General features: G+C 39.6%; 1 protein-coding gene across 2 annotated transcripts in view; it reads right to left on the bottom strand.

The window, feature by feature from the left end:
• ctnnd2b (catenin (cadherin-associated protein), delta 2b) overlaps nucleotides 1–22,978 on the bottom strand; it is a 212,907-nt gene extending 189,929 nt beyond the window's left edge. The window contains exon 1 of one of the 2 annotated variants that reach the window (XM_034233094.1): nucleotides 22,712–22,978. The gene's annotated coding sequence lies outside the window, so the exon portion shown is untranslated. The remainder of the gene's footprint in view (nucleotides 1–22,711) is intronic. The other variant, XM_034233095.1, reaches the window with a different exon arrangement.
• Nucleotides 22,979–22,998: the final 20 nt, after the last annotated feature.

Genomic DNA, 22,998 nt, shown 5'->3' with positions numbered 1-22,998 from the left:
CACAGGACCAAAGTCAAAACCCAAGCAAAAATGTAAGATGAAAGAAAACACTTCTAGCTTTCTTATTTAAATGATGCCACTCGAACGAACAGGAAAATGTGGGCAATTCAGAGCTTAAGATATTATTTTGTATGTAGCATAATGGCAGTGAATGGAACAGCACTGCTTTGAAGGTAATGTTTTAACTCCAAAGAAAAATATGTGCAAAATAAAAATAAAGAATGGCATTAACTTGGCACTGATGTTGATTTTCTTAACCTAAATGACAGAACGGGGAACCTGAGAGTGAGAAAAATCCTCCCAGTGGGCAGTAGATGGAAGTTTAAAGAGGAGGAAAATAAACTGTTCACTCCAGGAGAAGATCCTCATCATTATCACAAAGTGCCCTTGTTTAACGCTACATCCGTGTCTCGAAACAACAAGCTGTAGCAGTTAAAAGTATGATCAACATCATGAGTTATTCAACCTTTCCACAGATCCTCTGGGTGAGCTACGTTTCACGAGCGGCTCCACCGCATGGTATAATTACAGAGGTTACAACGGCGGTGATAAACACAGTGCAAAGGCAAATTAAGACTCGCACTGCCCCCCTCCACCCACAAAGGAATTCAAACGGCTCGATGACAGAAGACTCCGCATCATGACAAAGCTGTTTGTGAACGAGAGGAATGAAAGTTACAGGCAGAGACACTTCAAAGTTAACCGCTTTGTACAAACCGTGTCGGGGGAAAAAGCTGCCGGTGTTTTTTTTTTTTAGATCTCAACTCCTGAGGGTTTACATGCTCATCAGTGAAGTAAATAAGTGGGGCAGAGATGTATTTGCAGAGGGGGGCTCCTTAACCACAGGTTTCTGAGTTTCAAGGATGATATACCCGTGATACATCCCAGCATCACAACTGAGACTGATCCACCAATAATGCCTGAGAGTGGTGAACATGTTTCGGCTTTAGTCAAACAGCATGCTACATTAAAACAGTCTTTGAATTGGCAGCATGTATTCAGATCAAACTCTTTGTGGTCATAACACAAAAGGAAATAAATCAGTATTTCTGATCTCCATTTTTATTTCCTACACTTTATCTTTTTTATTAAGGGTTATCAATGAAATGGTTGATTCATGTTGCTTAGAAGCAGGAATTGCCTCGTGCTACTTACGCATCCTGAACTCTGCAACAACAGTCAGAATAGAGTCCTATCTTTCATTACAAACGGCAGAATATTGCTGCTACTAATGACCTTCTGTTCTGATGTTTTAAAAAAGGTTTACTCAGAATCTGACTTTTTGTGTTGTTCAGCTCCAATAAGCCCATCACTACTCGATTATCTATAGTCAGTGTCTCAAAGTGTGACTGTACTTCAGCTCAGAGTAGCTACAGTACATGCTTACATGCTAACAATGATAATGGTGCCATGTTGATGTTAAGCAAGCAATGTTTTTTATGTTAGCATGGTGACATTTGATTTGCAATTATCACCAAACAGTTCAGTCAAAAGTTCAGCTAAGGCTAACGGCAATATTTTGCTAATAGTTTGTGATAAACTCAAATAATTTTGTTTTTAGTAAATGCTATTGTTTTATGATCATGACTTTTTGGCAACAAGTAGTTGGGGATATTGCCAATTGATTATAAACACAATAAATCTCATTGGATTTGAGAACAACTCACTCCGTTGGAGTTTTAAAAAGTAAATTGAAAACCTATCTTTTTAATTCGGCTTTTAATTTGGTGTCATTTTAGTCGTACCCATGTTCATGTGTATTGTTTTATGGTTCTGTGATATAACTCTTTCTATTTTACAACTTGTTTTTTATTATGTTCAGCTATCTTTATTTTCTATCTCTAAAGCATTTTGGGCTGCCTCTTGCATGAAAGGTGCTATATAAATAAAGTGTATTATCATCTCGAGCGACTCCACCAGCATGGACTACATATTGTGGATTTAAAAAACAAATCCATCAAAATGCCCTTTTCTTGTGCAGTTATCCATCGACCATAGAGCCTTCGGTACAAAGCTATTCCATTGCTATTCTCAGCACTGCTAGCATCACCACCACCCCAGAGCAGTACTAGCTCACTGGCTATCTACTGTAGAGACATGCATAAAACATCAGCCACTTTGAAGGGCTTTTCTCAGAAGAAATGACATCACTGGAAAAATAGCTTATGGAAGGCATCAAAAAGATACAACTGCCCTCGGCTTTAGCCACAAGCAGCAGCATCAAACTGACCGTGGTTTTGGACTGCATGCATGTTGCAAGTCAGGACACGAAGAGAATAAATGAAAGTGTCGAGAAGCAAAGAGCGGTCCACAAGCACTCTGTTGAAATAGTATTTTTTAAGTCTTAGTATAACAAATAAAAAAGATTGGTTTATTGTTGCTGTTAAAGTGGTAGGCCAGGATATTCCCTTATCCTAATCTTATTATATAAGTCTTCCTGCATTTATGCAATGTTCTGTTGTTTTTTGGAATGATTATGGATTCATTCGTCGATGCATAATAACATTCGACCTATTCATCTCAAATAGCATTGTTTCTTGTGAGAACTGAAATACGATTTCCAGCCTCTTTGAGTTTACCTCACTGGCCAAAGCTTCATTTAAACATAACATGGCATAACTGGAATGATTCCTCTTTTTGGCTTGTTTTCATCATTATCTTCAGCAGAACAGGACATGCTGTTGTGTTCCTAGCAGCACTAATACTTTTTTTTTAGCTATTTGTATAAAACAGAGCCTTCAGTTGTGTTTTTTTATCATTGCAAAGCAACAACACAAAGCCACAACCAGAGCTAAACCCCGAAGCATGTGTTTAGCTCGGAGAGTAAAAAGAACAACAACCATGGTATGAGACTTATTTAGTAGGGAGACAGTTGTAACACGGGACAATTGTAACGCTTCAATATCTCTAATCACAAACAAGCTCGAGTGATGAAACTCACTCTGCACATGCTCAGTTAGATGGCAAGATTGCTGTGAAAAAAAGGAGCCACGACTGTCGCGAAAGATTTCAGCAAAAGTGTGTTTCTGAGGTAAAACATTAACACAAATGATATGATGTATTTGTTGGATACTGTCTTGAGGTCAAATGTCTAGGAATCCAAACTAGTATTATTAGAATCACTGTTTTGTAAGCTAAACATATAACTAGCTAAATATGGGTCAAGCTAGCAATCAGGCAGGTTCACAGGGGGTGAAGACATGACTGGTGGTCCTGGGACGGTTGTAACACGGACCACCTGGGACGGCTGTAACATGGCACATTTACAATGACGGCTCATTTGCTCGAATGATCAATATTGTTGATTGGTGTGCATTGTCCCTGTAAAAATAAACAGAATAAAATACTGTATGTAAAGTGTGTGTGTGTGTGTGTGTGTGTGTGTGTGTGTGTGTGTGTGTGTGTGTGTGTGTGTGTGTGTGTGTGTGTGTGTGTGTGTGTGTGTGTGTGTGTGTGTGTGTGTGTGTGTGTTTACAGTATGCCAAATATCAGAAAGAGGAAGACTGACAGGGGAGTGCCACTTCCTCTGCTGCAGAGGGCCTCAAATGAAGTTCAGGAGGGCAAATCATTCAGGGCAGTGGCAAAGTCCCTGGATATATGCCATGTCACCCTGTACCGGTTCCATAAAAAGAGGCTGAGGTTGGAGAGTCAGGGATCACCCCAAAGAGCAGGCTACTGGACACCCAAGAAGGTGTTCTCAACAGAGCAAGAGATGCTTTTGAGAGACTACCTGATGGAGGCAGCTATGGTCTCAGCTCAAAGGAGGTAGGTCCACATAATTAAGGTAGAATAGGCTATCTATACAGATGGAAGTGACTTTTACACCTGCCACAACTGTGAATCAGATTCGTTCCATCTGGTGTTCTGTTTTAAGTTCTGTTCATTGTTCATTGTTTGTTGGAGGATGTTTGAAACCCCATTAAAATCTTGTTGCCTTAGTATTTGACAGCTTTCCCTCTTTGTTGTCATGTAGTGTGAAAAAAGGTAACCGTTATTAACATGTTACAACTGTGCCTGGCATGTGTTACAACTGTCCCTGTACACAAGGACGGTTGTAACGGTTGAGTTCTTTTAAAAAAAATACATTTTCCAACCTGTACTTATTTCATAGAAACATTTTAAATACATTGTTTCAGTAGTTGACATATTGAGAATGTATAATATAGCAAAATGGCTGTCCTAGTGTAAATGTTGTTTTACTTATCGGGGAAAACCCAAAAAGTGTTACAACTGTCCCTGGTCTCCCTATAAAAAGGAACTTGTATCACAAATGCCTATTTCTGGGCTGTCCGATGCCATTGCAGTGACATATGTTAACTCTGAAAATTGGGTGCAATTCCTCTTTAGCGAATACAAAAATGATGCTAACTGTGCCCTGAAGTGTATGCAGTGTGGCCGCTTTCTCCATCCTTCTCTTTCTCGCAGTGCTATAAATAGTGGAGAGTGCTGCTGTCTCTCATATTTCATGTGTCACTGGCTCTCTCAGTCACAGCAGGTGAAGAATGTTCACTGCATACGTAAAGCCTCTTCTTGCCTCCTTGAGCACTTGTCTCCACTTCCTCACTCTCCTTACTGCTTTTAATATTCCTCTCCGTGCTTTAAGAGGCCACCTGTTTTAAGTGAAAGGGGAGGAGACCTCTATGTGTGGGAGAATTTGAAAAGAAAAGGAGTTACACATGTTCAGCCACATCAATTATTCTCAGAATAGTACAGCAAAAATAATAATAACATTGACCTATATACAGGGGGGTAGATTGTACATAATAAACACAAATGCAGCCTCCTTGCTTAAGCTAGCAGGCTTAAACCCTAACTGAACATGTTTTCAAATGTTTGCAGCATCAAATGGTAAATCTTAATGCGTGCACTGTCAGACTTTTAAAATTCGTTTTTTTTAAGAAATGGCTTAGGAGAGGGGGCATTATGAAGGTGGAATATGAGAAGAACAAGAGTTATTTGGAGAAACAGGAGTCAATGGAGAAATGTGAAAAGTCTAGGACTGCAGACTGTTGAGGTCTATCTCATGCCTGCTTATATCAGTAACAAAACACACAGTCGGGCCACAAAATGCAGATTTTTAGCCACACTGGTAGCAAAGCTCTATATTTTAATGTGAGTAACACATTTGGTGCACTACTTTGTCCAAAAGGAAATATCTGAACAACGATTTGGATTGCAATCAAACTTTGTACAGAGAATGATGGTGCCCAGAGGATGAATCCTGTAGACTTTGGTGAACAGACTTTCTTCCTGTTGACATTTGTCATTTAAGTGAAATGTCTTGACACATTATGGATGGATTGCCATCCATGTACTTTCAGGTGTACTTTGTGTTCAGTATACTAATTAGCAAATGTTAACATTTTAAAATGCTTAACTAACATGGTAATCCTTACATGTTAACATGTCATTGTTCCCTTACTGAGTTTTAAAAGCAATGCTGTGCAGACCTAAGACAAGCACATACATGAATGCGTGTAAATGAAACATAACTCTATGTATAAGTCATAGGTTGTTAGGCAATCAACTGTAATACATATTAATGTAACAGGCACAAAGGGGCAAAAATATAATTGTAAGTTGCACAACTATCTGTTATGCTACGCACGGAATTCTTTATTATTCTGCCGGCTATATTTTGCGCTGCTTCTTCTCCCACATTGAACATCGCAGAAACTCCGTTCAAACATCAAAACGTTCAGCTCGGTCGGGAATCAATGGCTATTACTTTTATCATTCATAACTTTCACAATTCCAGGGATACATCCCATAATACATCCCATTTTTAACATGGAAGTCAATGGAGAACTCTTCAGACTTCAACAATCTTCATGCAACTTCAACTGCTAACTGCTCCTTCTTACTTTCACTCAGAAACCTCATTCCAACTTTAAAATGTCACACATCTTTCTGACATTATTCGTGTAACACAACTTTTAAATCTGATTCTTACTTTTACAGATATTAAACATTGTTCAGACCTTGGTAAAGAGGCCTTCTTCAGATTTTAGAGTGTGTGATGTCACAGCTAGAGTGGAGGACAGATTTAATTTTGCCTTCATATTTTCTTTTAAACCTGCCATAATTCCCAAACCCTACATTCCTGAGACATAATGTTTCATGACAAACGTAGGAAAACATCTCGTAGCTTGAAAGATAAAAAAAAATGAAGCAAAATAATTAAACAAAATGCCTCTTGAGGGCATGAAGTGACACAAACTTTCAACATGTCTCCATTAAAACCCAATGTAAATTCAGCCTCACCTTTCCCCAGCACAGCAGCCGCACACCTTTAGTTAATCTGCCAAAAAGGCCACATTATTAACCCGAAAGTACACAAAAAGTACACTTCAGATGCTCAAGTTCCTTGACATGCTTCACGCTTTGAAATTTCACCGATATCTGTTACGGATCTTTAACAAAACGTTCACATGTAACAAGTTTATCTCTCATTCAGAACAATGAAAATGCTTTCCTCTCACTAATCACCATGGAAACCTTTGATCTCTGGACAGCTCGTTAGCTCAAATATAAACACCTGTGTCATGGAACACGTTGATGTCATAACTCCAATTGACATAATTAGAGCAGCAGACTAATCACTGGAGTTTAACAGACGTATGCTTTTAGTTCTAAAGTTTTCAGTTCAAATATTCTGCTGCTTTTTCATGCATTTAGACTTTTATTTTCTTGTTCTTATTTCACATTCAAGTCCCCTCTATTCATGAACCCTTTAAAGTACACAGCCACACCACTTATATACCAGGTGCGACTGTTGCTATGTGAGTTAATCTTTCAAATACAAGGTTGCTTGTTTGATTCAAGCTCTTGTAATCAATATGTCAAGGTATTTATCCATACAATTGTATCAGCTAACTAATGACACACACTCAGAGGATCTTTATAAACGTTTTAAGTATTGCACATCTTTAAACATGACTCTTATAAATCACTTTTAAAACCAGCGATGCACTACAGTGTCAGCTTTTCTAAAACAGAAACTTCAATGTTCACATCTTTCTAAATTATTCTACTTTTCAATGACCTACAAATAATCCTAATAATAATCCCATTTTCAATCTTCCAACTGTTCATATTTTTTGGTCAATTAAAGATGGGGTAGTTAATTTTGGAGAAACCAGCTCGAGTGCGCTAGAATTTGAAAATACACAGCCGGAAAAAATCTGCCACTTCCTTACAGAGCCCCTCCTCCAACACACACGAACGCGCACATGACCAATGAGGGCACGAGATAAGTTTGTGCACAGATGGAAGGCTGACAGGCAGGTAGGCCATCTAGTTACTTTAGCCGGGCCGGCTAAAATGATTGGTCGTGCTTTTTACAGTACTACGGCTTCCACAGATGAAATGTGTTTATGGATTTTTTGTCAAAGCACTTAAAGGTATTCATTGCTATCAGGATGTTAAGAGCATTCCATGGAATATAACAAAAAGTGTATCTCGAGCCGGTTTCTCAAACTTACCTACCCCACCTTTAACAAACCTGTTACAAATGTGTTGTTCAACTAATTTGAGCCTTTGCCACATTTATTTGATCACCATGGAAACCTTTGATCTCTGGACACTAGAGATGTTAAGATTCACCGATTCGCATCGGTGCACCGGCATAAACGTTCAAGATGCGAGTGCACCGGTTGAAAGAGTGCACATCGGCTACAGTTTGGGTTGAACCGGGTTGAACTCGCGATGCATCGATTGCGTAGCGTCTTTGCATCGGTCAAAAACCGATTCATTCATATAAAATCCCCTAATCTTGTCAACGCTCAGCAGATACGATCTTTGATATCTTCGCCACTACGGAGGCCGAGAGTCTCAGTTATCAACACACACGGAAGTCGAGGAGAAAGAGAAACACAGCGCACCGAAAAATACCTACAAATCAAACGTTTGGCAACACTTCGGATTGTTCAAGAAAGACGGTGTAATAGTCCTTTATGCTAGGCTATATAGTTGACCGCAGGTCATGGAGAGTAATAAGGTATCCGTAGACCTTTGTATGAGGTATCTTTATTACTTAACAGGTCTACAGCCATGATACATAGATCCGTCCTAGATGCGGGCTTGCATACACACAGTATCACTCCGCAGCCGAAACCCCATCAGTAACATCCTGATGGTATATGTGCGCGGCACAGACGGTCAACTTGAAAAATCGCTCGCAAATTGTTAACGATGCCGAGCCGATTTAAAGTACACAAGTAGTACGAGGAACTTAGCGACGCACATAAAGAGGCGACATGGGGTCTGCGGCTGAAAAGAGAAACCTCAAAGTTAGACATATGAGTTAAATCACTCAGTGAGGTGTTCTGTCAGAGAGAGTGGTGTTTAGTTTACAGCAGCCTGTGACGGCCAATAATAATTTAAATGTATTCCTCACTGTAAGCAGTTATGAAATACCTGTTTGTGAAAGGTCATTTGTATTATTTATTGTTCATATAGAACCCACCGCTTTCTGCTCACTGGTGAGTTAGCCTATGAATGAGTGTTAAGCACATCAGGCTGGCAGCTGTATGGGCATTGCTCTATGGTAGCTGTTATTTGCACATTGTTAATCATGAGCAATGCATCCTTACATTGTTTAACTGTGAGGTGTTATACAATTGTACTCTGGAGAGCTTTTAAAGGTAAAAAAATAAACGGCATGATGGGATGTGCAGTACCAAATATGTAAAGCACTTTTTTGTTAATGTATGATTTGCTGCATATAAGGAATAAAACAAAAATCCTCTGTCGTACCATATTGAAGTATCATTATTTTGCATCGTGTTGAATCGCATCGTATCGCACCGAATCGCATAATGTTGAATCAAATCGTATCGAACTGTATCGCAACAGGGGTGAATCGTATCATATCGCATCGCCTGGTGTTTCAAATGTATCGTTAATGTATCGTATCGTGGCAACGTATCGAGATGCGCATCGCATCGGCCTCAGTGATGGAGATGCACATCCCTACTGGACACGTCGTTAGCTCAAATATAAACACCTGTGTCATGGAACACGATGATGTCATAACTCCAACTGACATGCTCAGAGCAGCAGACTTCAGATAATAGTTAATGGTCCTGCCCTCAACAGCTATACGTCAATTATGGGGTGTCATCATAAGCCGTTTCCATGGAAACGCATCCCTCGCCATAAAACACGATGTCGCTGTAACTCCAATGGACACGGTCCGATCGTCCCCTAAACTTCGCTTGTATATCACCGGTCCATGCCTCAACAGCTTTTCGCCAAATCTGAGATCTCACCATATGCCGTTTTGATGGAAACGTATCCCTCGCCATAAAACACGATGTTGTCGTAACGCCTATGAAAAGGGTAAAAACAGCACCACACTTCAGATAATGGTTAACGGTCCAGCCCTCAACAGCTCTACGTCAATTATGGGGTTTCATCATATGCCGTTTCCATGGAAACGGCATCCCTCGCCATAAAAGACGATGTCGCTATAACTCCTATGAAAATGTTAAAAAAGTGCTCAAACTTCACATGTGTGCTAACAGTCCAGCCGTGAAGACATCTACGGGACAGTTTTGGAATCTCTTCAAATGCCGTTGCCATGGCAACACAATGCTCGCCATGAAACACGGTTTTCTCATAACTTCAGTGAAAATACTCCAAATGGCCCAAAACTTCACAGGTTTGGTAACGATGCAGCCATCAACGCATCTAAGCGTATTATGGGATGTAATCAAATGCCGTTGGCATGGAGACAGATCATTCACCATTAAGTTAGTTCAAAAGTTTGCAGTTCAAATATTCTGCTGCTTTTCCAAGCCTTTTCACTTTTATTTTCTTCTCTCATCACATTCAAGCCCCCAGTGTTCATGTATCATTTCAATCTAAATTCTTCACTTTCTTCTTACACATTACATTTCAGCATAGCAGTTTAGCGTCAGCTTTTCAGCATAAAGCATTCCCACTAGCAATTTCTTCAGGAATTGCATTCTCTAGTTTATTATAGTATTTCAAGAAGCCAACAGCCGGGAAAGGCTAACATACTAACATTGTTAATTAATTGTATTTTTTACATTTATTTATGTAGTTATTTAGTTACAAATGTTCTTTGTCTTTTGGAAACAACAAGATTATACCACCTGGTGATAAATACTGTTTTTAAGTGTAACAGTTTTCTTCATTCATAGTTTTTTTTCAAATAATCTTTGATTACTTTGAATATTAATCCATTTTTTTAATTTAAGATAAGTCCACTGCAGACTATAAAAGCATTCAATAAATGTTCATTTGCGTTAGGCAATTTTGTGTCTCAATGGTTTTCAATCTAAAAATTGTTGAATTCTATCAGATTGTTACTGCCAGTAAAAAATAAATACAAATAATGGACCTACTCTGTGGTGGTTTCCTTCTTATTCAGTCCATGAGTATTTTTGTCTTTTTATGCAAGTGTAAATAATGGTTATATAACCATGGTAACAACATTTATGACAGGGATACAAAAAGTCATTCATAAATAGAAACAAGAATGCCTGTTGGGTTGGCGCCACACGCTCATATACGTAGTCTGCATCCAGCTTATCAGTGTCTGATCAATGCCTTTCATTAATGAAGCTGAAAGCGAGTTAACTGAGGACACCGTGTTATTTCACTACAACAAATCAATGAGATTCATTAACTTAGCCTGAAGGCTGAGATAAGTAAGGACACACTGTTATTTTACTACAGCAGCTGAGAGGAGTGCAAATAAGGAAATTCCCAGCTCTAAGTCGAACACACGGAGTGCAGTATGTTAGCCAGCTGAGTGAAAATCTCGGCAGGATTTGACCCTTAGCCAATAAACTGCAAAGTCTCTTCATCTCTCAGTCAGACACAATGCTTAGTCATCAGTGAGACGTTAAGCTCAACCTGACAAATCCTCATTAGTAAAAGTGTAAAGGTCTGAGAGAAAATTCTTCCTTTGAGCTGTGTTCAGAAGCTCAGTCTAGTTCCAGGCCTGTCTTCAAGGAGGCAGTGTGACATTTTTAATCAGCAGCTGCCGAAAGCTGGAGCCGTTTGTGCCTGACTGCGTCTGGTGATAAAACAACCCAAAAAAAGTCCAACACAGCTGGCAAAGGGTGTCCAATGGATGATTCACAGCAGTTATAACAAGTACAATCATCTTTGATTTCTTTTCATTTCCAACTTGTTCTATTTTCCAAGTGTAAATGTCCTGTTTTCTTTCTGACATCAAAGCTGATTCAAATACTTCTATCTTCTCTATGTCCAGGATGAACTGATGAAAATATGACTACAACAAACACACACTGTATTCTAATGAGATAACCCAGTTCGAAGGGTTTGATATGATCATTCGATGTAACGGTAAACACAGCAAAACACCACTGATATAAATTCACATTTATTTCCATTGATTGCATCAGTGTGTGTAGCCCCATTAAGGCAGATCAATGACTGCACTCCTTCAAAATCTCAAATCCAGAGCAGTGTAGAAACAGCATGGGCGTGGCATGGACCTTTATGCTTTGTTTCCGTGCCTATTTTGCTTCTAAATATCTCATAACAAGACCTCTCTTGCTAATTAGTGCTGTTAATGTTTTACACATATGACTAATTTCCAGAACAACAACAAATATAATCGAATGAATCATATATTTTCAAAGCACAAAAGGTCCTAATGTGGAAACTCGTAACCTCACCTGGCTTTTCTGGTAAAAGAGTGGGAATAAAGGAAGACTTTGCCGTTACGGTTAATGGACACACATAGGCAAAGTAGCACAATGTATTTTCTAGACGTCTGGAAATAAAGCTCTTCTCTGGCAAAATAACACTCAATAAAACATGGCTGAATAAGAGTTTACATCTAAAACAGGCATAATGGCTACCATTGAACCATCTTTGCTTAGCTTGTTTTTATTCAGACATGTGTTAGTTGGAAATAAGCTGAGCCTAATGAGAACACTATCATTTTGGCATAGCTCTCGGATATTGAAAACAAACCACACATGTCAATTTCATGCTATTGCTAGAGGAAAAGTCAAGAAATCCCGAAAGTGAATATGAGTAACTATATGTAAAAAAACTTGAATGTACAAAATGGTGTGCTTCTGGTGTTGCTAGATTAAAACCCACGGCATCACCAAAGTCATTAGCATTGATCTAGTGTTGCCAACTTTTCAATTGGAAATTTGCTAAAGGGTTAGGTGGTTAGAGTTAGGGTTAGGGTTAAAAATGCTAATGCTAATTTGGGAATAAGTGATGTCAACTATGTCATGCTAAACTAACTATAACTAGTTTTAATGTTGTATATATTTGGGCATCCTTATGCAAAAGTAACAACCTCCCTATTCCAAAGTACAAAGACAACTAATGGACATAGTAGAACAGTCAACAAGAAGTGTCACTTTTCTGCCTGAAATCTTTAAATGCAGCAGTCTGAATGGGACGCCAAAGTGCTGAGCAAACTTTGAAGATAAAGAGGAGATTAGTTGTTGTCAGGGCCCAGGCTGGATGTGAGTACAGTGAATGAAAAGGCATTAAAGCCAGACAAAGCTAGGCTATGCTGGCCTTACGCCACTTCCTCTTCTCCACGCTTACACACACACTCAAACCCACTCATTCAAAACCTGCAAGTAAGCAAATGCTTCCGCAAGGTTAGAAATTAATGAGGGCTGGGGTCACTAAAAATGCCCTTTAAAGTTTGAAAAATGCTTATGAAATCAAAACTGTAGGTGGTTAAAAAGAAATATAGCGTCACCTCAAATGTATTTATTCCATTTTTTCCATCTTTATTATATTACATTTAATTAGCAATAATTTTCTCACATGGATTGTCCACTCTAGATAATTTCTGTGTGTAAAAAATGGAAGTGAATTTGGTCAGAAAACAACAAAGGACATAGCCAAAAGCAAACGATTACACTGACACCATGCGGTCTGCAACAGACCGTTGTCCACCATGTCAGCAAAAATGAATCAACAAACCCGGTAAAAAAACATAAACAATAGCACCCATGAGAGTGGGGGGTTTTAGTGGAAAATAAGTAAAGCACTTATTCCTCCCACTGGAAACATTTTAAAACAAATCTTTGATATGTAATTTCAGCATTTTATTGCAAACATGAAGTAAAAACTTATTATTCTACTACAGTACATTGAACACACAATAGATTTCCCTCAGCAAAACGATTTGTATCACACCAAGATGAAAATTCTCTTTAGGCCACCATCTGTGAAAAAATGCATTCTTTGCCATAGCCGAATAACATAGGGAGTAAAATAAATCAGAGTTAGAATTGTTCTCATCAAGGTGATAAGTGATGAATGGGTGTTTGACCATCACCATCTGTCTGTTTTCTCTCTCCTATCTTCATAGCTTCAAAAAGCTCTGCCGGACATAATGGCCATCTCTCAGCAGTAGAGAAAATAATATTATTTGTAATTATGTAAGGCCCACTTACACGTAAGAGTTCATAAACAATAAAGGCATGTGAGAACAAAGAGTGGCTGAAAGGCAGCAGCCAATGCTCCAACACCCACCCAGTCTAAAACACACAAATACACACAAACACACACACACACACACACACACACACACACACACACACACACACACACACACACACACACACAACACACACACACACACACACACACACACACACACACACACGCACGCACTACAAGGGCATGCAAAGTCATACTTTCATTTGAGCATGCAAAATGAAAGTAGAACTGACTTTTTTCAGTTAAATATATTGAGTCAGGTCTCAAAGCTCTGGGACCTGATGTTTATTCTGCTCAGTCCAATAAAATGAGGGGTAAATAAAGCACAAAGCATGGTCATAAAAAGAGGTTTACTGTATAAAGTCTACCTTAAAACAAATGAGACTACAATTGGGAAGAATATAAGCTAATTCTAATGTTAGAACTAATGTTGATTCTGCATACATTTTGGATTCATAAAAGAAAAAGAGACAATCATCTAAACAAAGTTGATAATGGCTAAGGTAATAAATAGTCAAAAGATAGTGTAAGTGTGTTATAAGTTCATATTCAGAATTAAACATTCTTGCACCATCTTTTACTACTGGGAGAGCATATGACTCCACCAAAGGCCATGCTCTTTTCTCAAAATGTTAATTGACAAAATGGAAAATAGAAAGCATATCCGCCTTCTGTGGTTTGCTGCTATACTGCTGACAAACAGTCAAATTGAACCAACCAAAAACATAACGTTCGTTGGACAGACTGAAGCGTAACGTTTCAGCTTGGTGCAGGTGTTTACACTGGAATCACGACATTCAGGAAATAGCTACTTAGTTTGTCCAGATATCTAATGTTTGTTTAACCTGTGACTTTACCAGGTTCAAGGATGTGATTTATTGAGTGCAGTGTTAAGTCCTCCGAGCTAACGTTAAGCTAGATGTTGGTGGTCGACTAATGCCTAACTATTGTTTTTATGAAGGCTACAATACAGTATACGATGTGTGGGTTTAGGGAGTTTGGCATTGTTGAAAAAAGAAACGTTTGATGGAGCTTAATTAGCTAGAAACATAAATAATGCAACCTAAAATAAATTCATTTGTGTATTGATTGTTACAATAAAAGTATAATTTTGGTGTTGAAACTCAGGTATCATATTAACGATATTTGAGGGAAACTCAACTTTACCCATCCATTAATAGCTTCCTCATTGTTAAAGGGCCCATGTTATGCTTTTCCGGTTATTACCTGTCCCCTTGTGTGTTATGAAGGTTTTTCTGCATGTAAACGGTCTGCAAAGTCAAAACCCTCAAAGTACACCCTGTAGCGAGTAAAACTCTAACACAGAAAATACCTGTCTATGCTGCCCCAAAACGCCTTGTTGGAGATTTCTCACTTTCCATTGTTTGCTTCCTGGGTTCTGTGACATGTGAATACCCAAATCAACAACAAATGACCGGATTGGCCCAAATGGACCAATCCGCGGAGCACCTCACACACCAGGATCCCTTGGCTAACTAACAGGGAGTCCCCATTGACTTGCATAGAGCTCCCTGAACGCTGGTAATAGACGAGTTGGGATCGCGGAGAAATGCTCTCCGCAGACCCATTCTCACAGCGTTATAAACCTTTTTCTTACTCAATATCAAGCCACACTTATTGTTTTACTTCGGCTGTGAGTGTTTGTGTGTGTGTGCTCAGGATGAGTTTCGCTGTGTCTCACTGTATCGCCGACCCGGAAACCTGTCCGCTCCTCGCAGCAGCTCGCAGCAGCGGCGAGCAGCAACGAGCCTCGCACCGTCCCGACCAATCAGAGCACACTGGGCATACAGGGAGGGGGGGGCAGGAGCTCCAACAAGCCGTTTAGGACAGAGAGTGAATACACATACTATACAGAGATGCTGTATGAGAAACCAATGTGATTTTGGAAAATTGCACAATTTAAATCTATTCTAATAGACCTCAACAATGGAAATATGATCAGTAGAAATGGCCATGACATGGGACCTTTAAAGAATCACCAATTGCTTAATCATTGTCTACATGCGCCAATACAATCTTTAGTTAAAGCTTAAAGGTGGGGTAGGTAATTTTGGAGAAACCAGCTCGAGTGCGCTAGAATTTGAAAATACACAGCCGGAAAAAATCTGCCACTTCCTTACAGAGCCCCTCCTCCAACACACACAAACGTGCACATGACCAATGAGGGCAGGAGATAAGTTTGTGCACAGATGGAAGGCTGACAGGCAGGTAGGCCATCCAGTTACTTTAGCCGGGCCGGCTAAAATGATTGGTCGTGCTTTTTACAGTACTACGGCTTCCACAGATAAAAAAATGTATGGATTTTTTGTCAAAGCACTTAAGATATTCATTGCTATCGGGATGTCCAGAGCATTTCATGGAATATAACAAAAAGTGTATCTCGAGCCGGTTTCTCAAACTTACCTACCCCACCATTAAGGTAAACTTTTGTAACAAAACTGTCTTTCTGCTAGCAGTGTTTTTGCGGCTGAATAATGTACAAAGATGACAGATGATAATTAATGGTCCTAATTTCTAGATCCACAAGTGAATGTTGACTTTGTGTGACGTATAAGATTCACTTTGTATTCATACACATGCTATTGACTGAAGTGTCACAAGTATTCTCCTATAGAGTATTATATTAATCAACTGTGTTTCTATTGTGTTATATTCCTGACTGTTTAGCTGAACAGATCCAGGACACCGCAATTGTGTGTTTGTTATCTTTGTTACACCTGTTGCATTTCTCCAAACACAAACATACAGTAACACACCAGGGGGAAAATGTTCCTGTCAAACTCCCACCCACCCACTCACCCTCTCCCTCACACACTCCAAGCTAATTGGGAGTCGCCCCTCGCTGACCTCCCCTCATACTCAGAGTCATCTTCGTGACAGCACAGTCTTGCTCATTATCCCCAACAAGGGTCGGCCTTGTTAGAGCCCCAACCGCCGCACCGCACCTGGCTGACATCACAGCAAACCCTGAGTCCCTGTTGCCATGGAAACCACAACTTGGCAACAACAACTTGGCAATGTCCCACTCCACGGGGGATTGATTGGGTGAGAAATGCAGTGAGAAGTGGATTAGGAAGAGTATTATTGTCTCCCTGGGTGAAGAGGAACACTCAGGGTCCGATCTTTGGCAGAAACCGGGAGGACGGTGGACTTACTGGAACAATGATGACTGCCTTGGCCCGAAATTGGTCTAACACAAAGATTAAAGAAGTCTCTGATGTATTCATTGCTCATTAATTTGCTAACATGCTGCAGGGATTTAAAAAAGAGTGTGGTGGGCTCTTTGCTGAGCTTACTTACATTGTAGACGCATTTATACTTTTTAATACACAACCATATAGTGGCAGTAGTAAATATAGTTGCAAAGCAATTTCGCAATCAGAGTTTTTTCCGGTTGCAAAGTGCACACTCAACCATTGAGAGAAATGAACAAAACTCAAGTGACACAACGATATGTCTGACAAACAACCATTACCCTCTCCATAGCTCCCGCTCTGCTCCTCTCTCCTCTTAGGGCAGCGGAGAAGAGCGAAAACCACTCACTGCCTGAGACAGGGAAGTAAAGTGCAGCTGCTATTTGTCATCATCCATTAGTGAACTAGCCAGACCCACAAGTGGAAGCTGCAGTGAGAGCAAATGGTTGGTGGTCACCTGATTTTTGCACCTGAACAGTAGGTATAAATATATTGTGTATACAACGTGGGTCAACACTGGCTCCATAGGTGACTTCATTTATAAGCACTCAGAGAGCTAGTCAGCCGAGTTACCTGGTCTATCTTCATTGTGAATGGAGGAAGTAGAGTGCTCTTTATGTGACAAGGGTGTGGAGGTTTGAGTGTTTGACAGGTGAGTATTGCGTTTGATGTAGACCAGACTTTGCTTCCTGTTACAGACCTGCTCTTAACATTTGCCTTAATCCTAACCCTAACCTAGTTTTAGTTGCTTAACCTTACCATAACCAGGTTTTTGTTGCCCTAACCAAGATCATTCCTTAACTTTGACTATACTGTGGTTGCCATGCACAGATACTTCAGCAAGCAAAACCTTATTTTAAATTGTTATTAAATCTGATGAAGGTTTTTTTAAGAATCGTCAAGTATGGACACTATTCACTACAGGGTTAGGTATAGAGAATGACACTTTTTGACAGAGTATACAGTTATGTGAACAGAAAAACATTAAATATAAATGATGTGTTATAATAGAACCCAATGGCAGTTGCAGATGAGTGTCTGGATAGAGCATCTCTGCGGTCTAACAGACAAGGTTACTTCCATAATCTACAATGAGCTTTGATGGGACTCTAAAGACATCTGTTTAAAAGAAAACGAGGTTAAGCTGTTAGGAAACTCTTGAAACTTCAAACATTTTCCTTGTATTTGTACTTATTTTATGCACAGACATTAGTTGCAATAGGGCTTCGCTAAGCATGCCATTATGCTCAGGGATAAGGTTTATATGAAATTCTATTATGTTATGTTTCAGTGGTATTATTCACATTCTGCTGTTTCTTTGAATCATTTGCTCCTCATCCCTTTGGACTGTTGAGGCACTGGTTTTGGCTTTGGCTTGAATTTCAGACCAATTTACAAGCAAGCTGATGACAACTAAATGTCAGTTTTAAGATGTGTAAAGCTTAACTAATGGAAAGGCAAAACAATCCTTATAACCATATCAATCTGCAAATATGTGTCCAAATCAAATTGTGATTAATGAAACAATTTAATTCAATTCCTTTAAAACAGGAGTTGAACTCAAACCAAATCTTGAGAACTTTTTCGTTGATACTCAAAACTCAAAGATATTGCGTCTCAGCAGTAACTTCACACTAAAATGCTACACCATGAACTCCAACAGAAAAGCCTTTATATAAGATGAAAGAGAGATTGAACATATCGAAGTCCTTGGAGAGGTCAACAAACAGAGTTGCACAAAGTTGATGGTTATTATGCATAATTCATCGCGGAAGCAGTGACCTAGCTTTAAAGCTCAGTGCAATACATTACACTGCTCTGAAATGACTTGAGGGAGAGGCTTTGAATTAGGTCTATATGTTAACAAATGACTTGAAAATGTAAGACTGGGTATGAATATAAAAAAAGAAGACAAAAATACCAACAGTAGATTCACTATTTGTTGCCAAAATAATACTTTCTTGTTTATATATTATAAGACATTGGTCTTTTTGATTAACTCTAAATTGCTGCTAAATTCTCATTGTTTTGGCCATGCTGTTTAATTTTAACCATATTTCACTGTGGGACTTACGTGTGCTTTGCAGCAACTTATAATGTTATTTATTTGTATTTGTTTGATATAAGGTTCTGCAAGTAAATGTTCTCGATGGTGTTGGTAATTTTTACTTCTTTTTTCTCATCTCCGACTGCTTTTCTGCTCTGAACAGCTCAAGGAATAAAGAGGTTGTTGACTACGCAACCTATATTCCCCATGTAATCACTGAAGGAGGGGGCACCAGCTGCGATATGAATCAGATGCAGCCATGATTGGAATACAATGACCTGGCAACACCCAGAGTCTCTCTCTTTCTGAACAAGGTTATCAGCAGAGATTATCAACAGGACAATAGACAGCTGATTCAAATAAGTATTGAATGGTTTTAGCACAAAACGTACGTCGGCTTGTGGTAAAATTGGGCTGCAAATTAGTGGTAGTACGGAAATTTGTTGGGCCATGGAAATGATTATGTAACATAAGTAATATTATGAAATCTTATTTCATTTTTTCAAATGCCTTAGTGTTAACATAATCCTAATAATTAGCAGTACTGCTTATTACGATCACCATCATTAATTCCTCGGTTGATTACAGCCGCTTCTTACATCATCTTACATAGTCTACAGGGGGTATAGATAAATAAAAAAACACCCGTATACAAATACAATTTTGGCTTTGAAGTATCTAAGGTATGCTAATGCTGCTACAAATGTGGGTCATAAGATGCCTCATGCTAATTAAGTATTTGTCAACCCCCACTATACTGTATACTTTATACAGTATCTGTAATGGCCTCAACTAGTGGAAGCTGTTTTTTGTATCTTACTGCAGTTTGCTCTTGATTTTTTACAACAGTAATCCTTGAGGTAATTAATCATTTAGAAGTTTTTGGATTTATATGCCAGCATTTTATATCAAAGATAATCTAACAGCTGCAGATATACAGTATATACTGTTAGTTGTGAGTGCTCCGATTGTAAAACTGCTCATTGCCACAACTTGTCATCAATAAAAAAAATTGGCCAACTGTCAGGGAACTAAGGGCAGCTTGGGTTTATTTTTCATGATTTTTGGCATTATTTGTATTGATAATAATAGCACTGTGTTCACACAAATAACATTGCTGAGGTCTGGCAACATTGCTAATAAAGAATCCCAATGGACAGGAGCAATTCATTTTACCTCTAAATACATATAGTGTCTTCTCATTGCTGATTTTTTTAGCCCAGTTGAACTTTGTTGAAGCAATCTCACTACATTCCCAAATATAAGTAAATATTTTAGCGAGATGTCATCATAACCAATAGAAAATCATGGCCAAACCAATTAACCAAAATGATAATAAACCCAACAAATCATTAAATTCTCCATATATCATTGAATGTTTTCATTACTCTGTCTATAACCTCTATATCATAGTCTTGTGAACTGAACTAAATGTGTTGTCAGAATTAATTTCATTAGTGTACACCGCGGGAGCAATAGATACATCATAGATTGACTGTAGATGTTGCACAGGGGCAGTAAATGATGTCTCAGATCTGTCTCAGCGAGACTTTATTAAGAGTTTGTCCACATCTCATGTATCATCTTCTTAATATAAAAACTTAATGAAGCCTGTTGAGGCTGCAGCAGCCGAGGCGAGTCTTTGGAAAAAGGATGATAGCATGCTCTTTACACCTCTCTGAACCATGGTGGAGTGCATCACTTTTTGCACTTTTCACCAGGGATCTAACTATAGGTTGACTCCACCATGCGCTATGAATCTTTAGCAATTAGGCAGAGGAATGGAGAAAGGGGTAGAGGATTGGGATAAAGGTGGTTTACTATTGTACCCCAGAGCAGGTGTATGTACTGGGAAGACTTTCTTCTTCATGTAATGCTGTTTAGGGGTTTAAAGCAACGTATTCAGCAACATTTTGGATACAAAGCTCTCTGATTGATAGTGGTAAATCAGTGGTACCCAGATGGGTAGCAAGATCAATCTGAGCGGTTGCGTGATGTTTATATCAGGCCTTTTTTCTTTTTAACATATTCTCTAAAGCTATAGTCAAAAATAATATAACCTGAGAATGTGACAGTACCCAGCTCAGAATCAAGATATATTCAACCTGTGAAAAATAAGTATTCATGGTTTATTTTTTAAGCAAAAGTGGGACCTTTTGGAAAATGTTGGGTATTAAATGAAAAGACCACAACCCACCTTTTGGCACTTTAAATATGAAGCTGTCATCGTGTAACCATCAACTAATCCAGGAAGTTTGTTCAGACCCCATTGTTAACCACAAACTGCTGTTGTTGTATACACTCAAGATATAAAATGTTCAATCTTTATAATATTATGTGAGAGTCAAGGGTGCTGTAAGGCCAATGTTGTTGCAGTATTCAGGCTAGTTGTCTTTATGCTAAGCTAAGCAAATTGGCTGCTAGCTGTAGCTATATTTTTAGCATTCAAACATGAGAGAAGTATTGACCTTCATCTCTTAGACTCAGCAAGAAATTAAATAGACACATGTCTGTACTGTAGATGTTGAACTATACCTTAAAAAGGGTCACATGACAAAATCTTGGATACCACAGACAAAGTCAAGTTTCGGTACAAACACTATCCAAAGTCAACTGAGGGATATAAGGAAATTATATATGTTTTGATTCAATCAAGATTTAATTAGGGGTTGCAGGTTTTTCCATCGGTTTAGTGGGCGGGTACATATTACACCCACTTGGTATAGATATTAAAAATTAAAGGAACAATGATCAGAATTCTCTACGATAAGAACAGATTATTATGACTACTGAGCATGTTTTACACTGCCATATATACACTGACCATTGCCATGTTTCTAATGATGCCAAACATCTGCTCAAACATACTGTACATGCACAATGTTCAATATGAAATGAACAGCCTGTTGATAACCGATTCGGTAAGATGTTTCACTGCCTCAGCTGGCCTAATCAGAAGCATCTCTCTGGCTTCCCCCAACCCCCCCAAATACCCATCACATTAAACTTCTTATTAAGGCCGGGAAGCTCCTCCATCTTGGGACTGATCTGTGATCTACAACACGATAGCCCTTAAGAGAAAACTCAGGAATTAACTTCAAATGAGGCATCATAAACTGCCAACCAGAGAGCGGCTATTTTAAGGCTTTATGAGGACTAATTCAGTGGGCACGAGCAGGCCCCGATTTCTGCCAGGTCACAGAGCAGAAATCCACACACAATTAAACGAGAGCATAACATTATGATGCTCTCTGCTGAAACACAGTCATCCTGGCAATGTGATGAATGAGAGGCATTACTCTACAGAGGGGAGGAGGGACAGCTTGGAGCTGATCAGGAACACACTGTGGTGTTTTTGATCATCAACATGGAGCTATTGGAACAGGCCGGAGCTGGAGCACACAGACAGCAAAGGTGCTCTGCATCCACTCCACATGCCTGCTGATGGCTGAGGGAAACACATATTCCCATCGTCCCAGCATCGCCCTGCAAAAGGCGACACAAAGACGGCGCAGCCCGGCCACGATGAGCCGCTGCCACCTGTGATTATCGCACAAATATCACTCACATTTAGGTCAATCTCAAAGTAATAGGGTTTTCGCATCAGCAGTCCCCCCGACACCACCCCCTACTCCGACCCCCACACACCATCGGAGGGAAGGATGGATGGATAGATTGATGGCGAGACTAGGTGAAATGCGGAGGGGGGGGGGGGGGGGGGTTCAATTTTTAAGTCCACGATGAAAATGCAAGCGCACCACAGCCCTTTAACGCATCATAATAATACAAAAACACAATCAAAACCACGCCTCGGTATTAAAATAAAATTGCAAAAACATCTGGCACACACTTCGAACAAGCCATATTCCCAGCAGGCTGTCACATTCTAGCATTTTTTCGAGCACAGATGGGAGGTGTGAGACGAGCGGAATGAGGAAACTGGAATGACATTGCGCCTGCTTACTGTAAAATAAATTCCCTCGGGGGATGGAGAGCCTCCCTTTTCCCTCTTGACTCCCCTCCTTTCCGACGTGCGATTTTCCCAAAATTCAGACCATGCAAAGCGGGCTGTCGGTCATTCCACCCTCCGAAGCATTTGGTCCGGTAGCGCAGTGTGCGAGAGGAGGAAGGCAAGAGCCAGCATCCGAGAGGAGAGAGCCAGCTGCGGGTAGGAAATGAGGAAGGAGCGGCCGGGCCGGAGAGCTGCGCACATGAGAGGAGGCAGAGCAGAGCAGAGGTGCTCTCTCTCTC

This window comes from Gymnodraco acuticeps, unplaced genomic scaffold (genome assembly GCF_902827175.1).
Source record: "Gymnodraco acuticeps unplaced genomic scaffold, fGymAcu1.1, whole genome shotgun sequence".
Classification (NCBI taxonomy): Eukaryota; Metazoa; Chordata; class Actinopteri; order Perciformes; family Bathydraconidae; genus Gymnodraco; species Gymnodraco acuticeps.
Note: the sequence above shows the minus strand (reverse complement) of the source record. Positions and strands in the feature narration are given on the sequence as shown.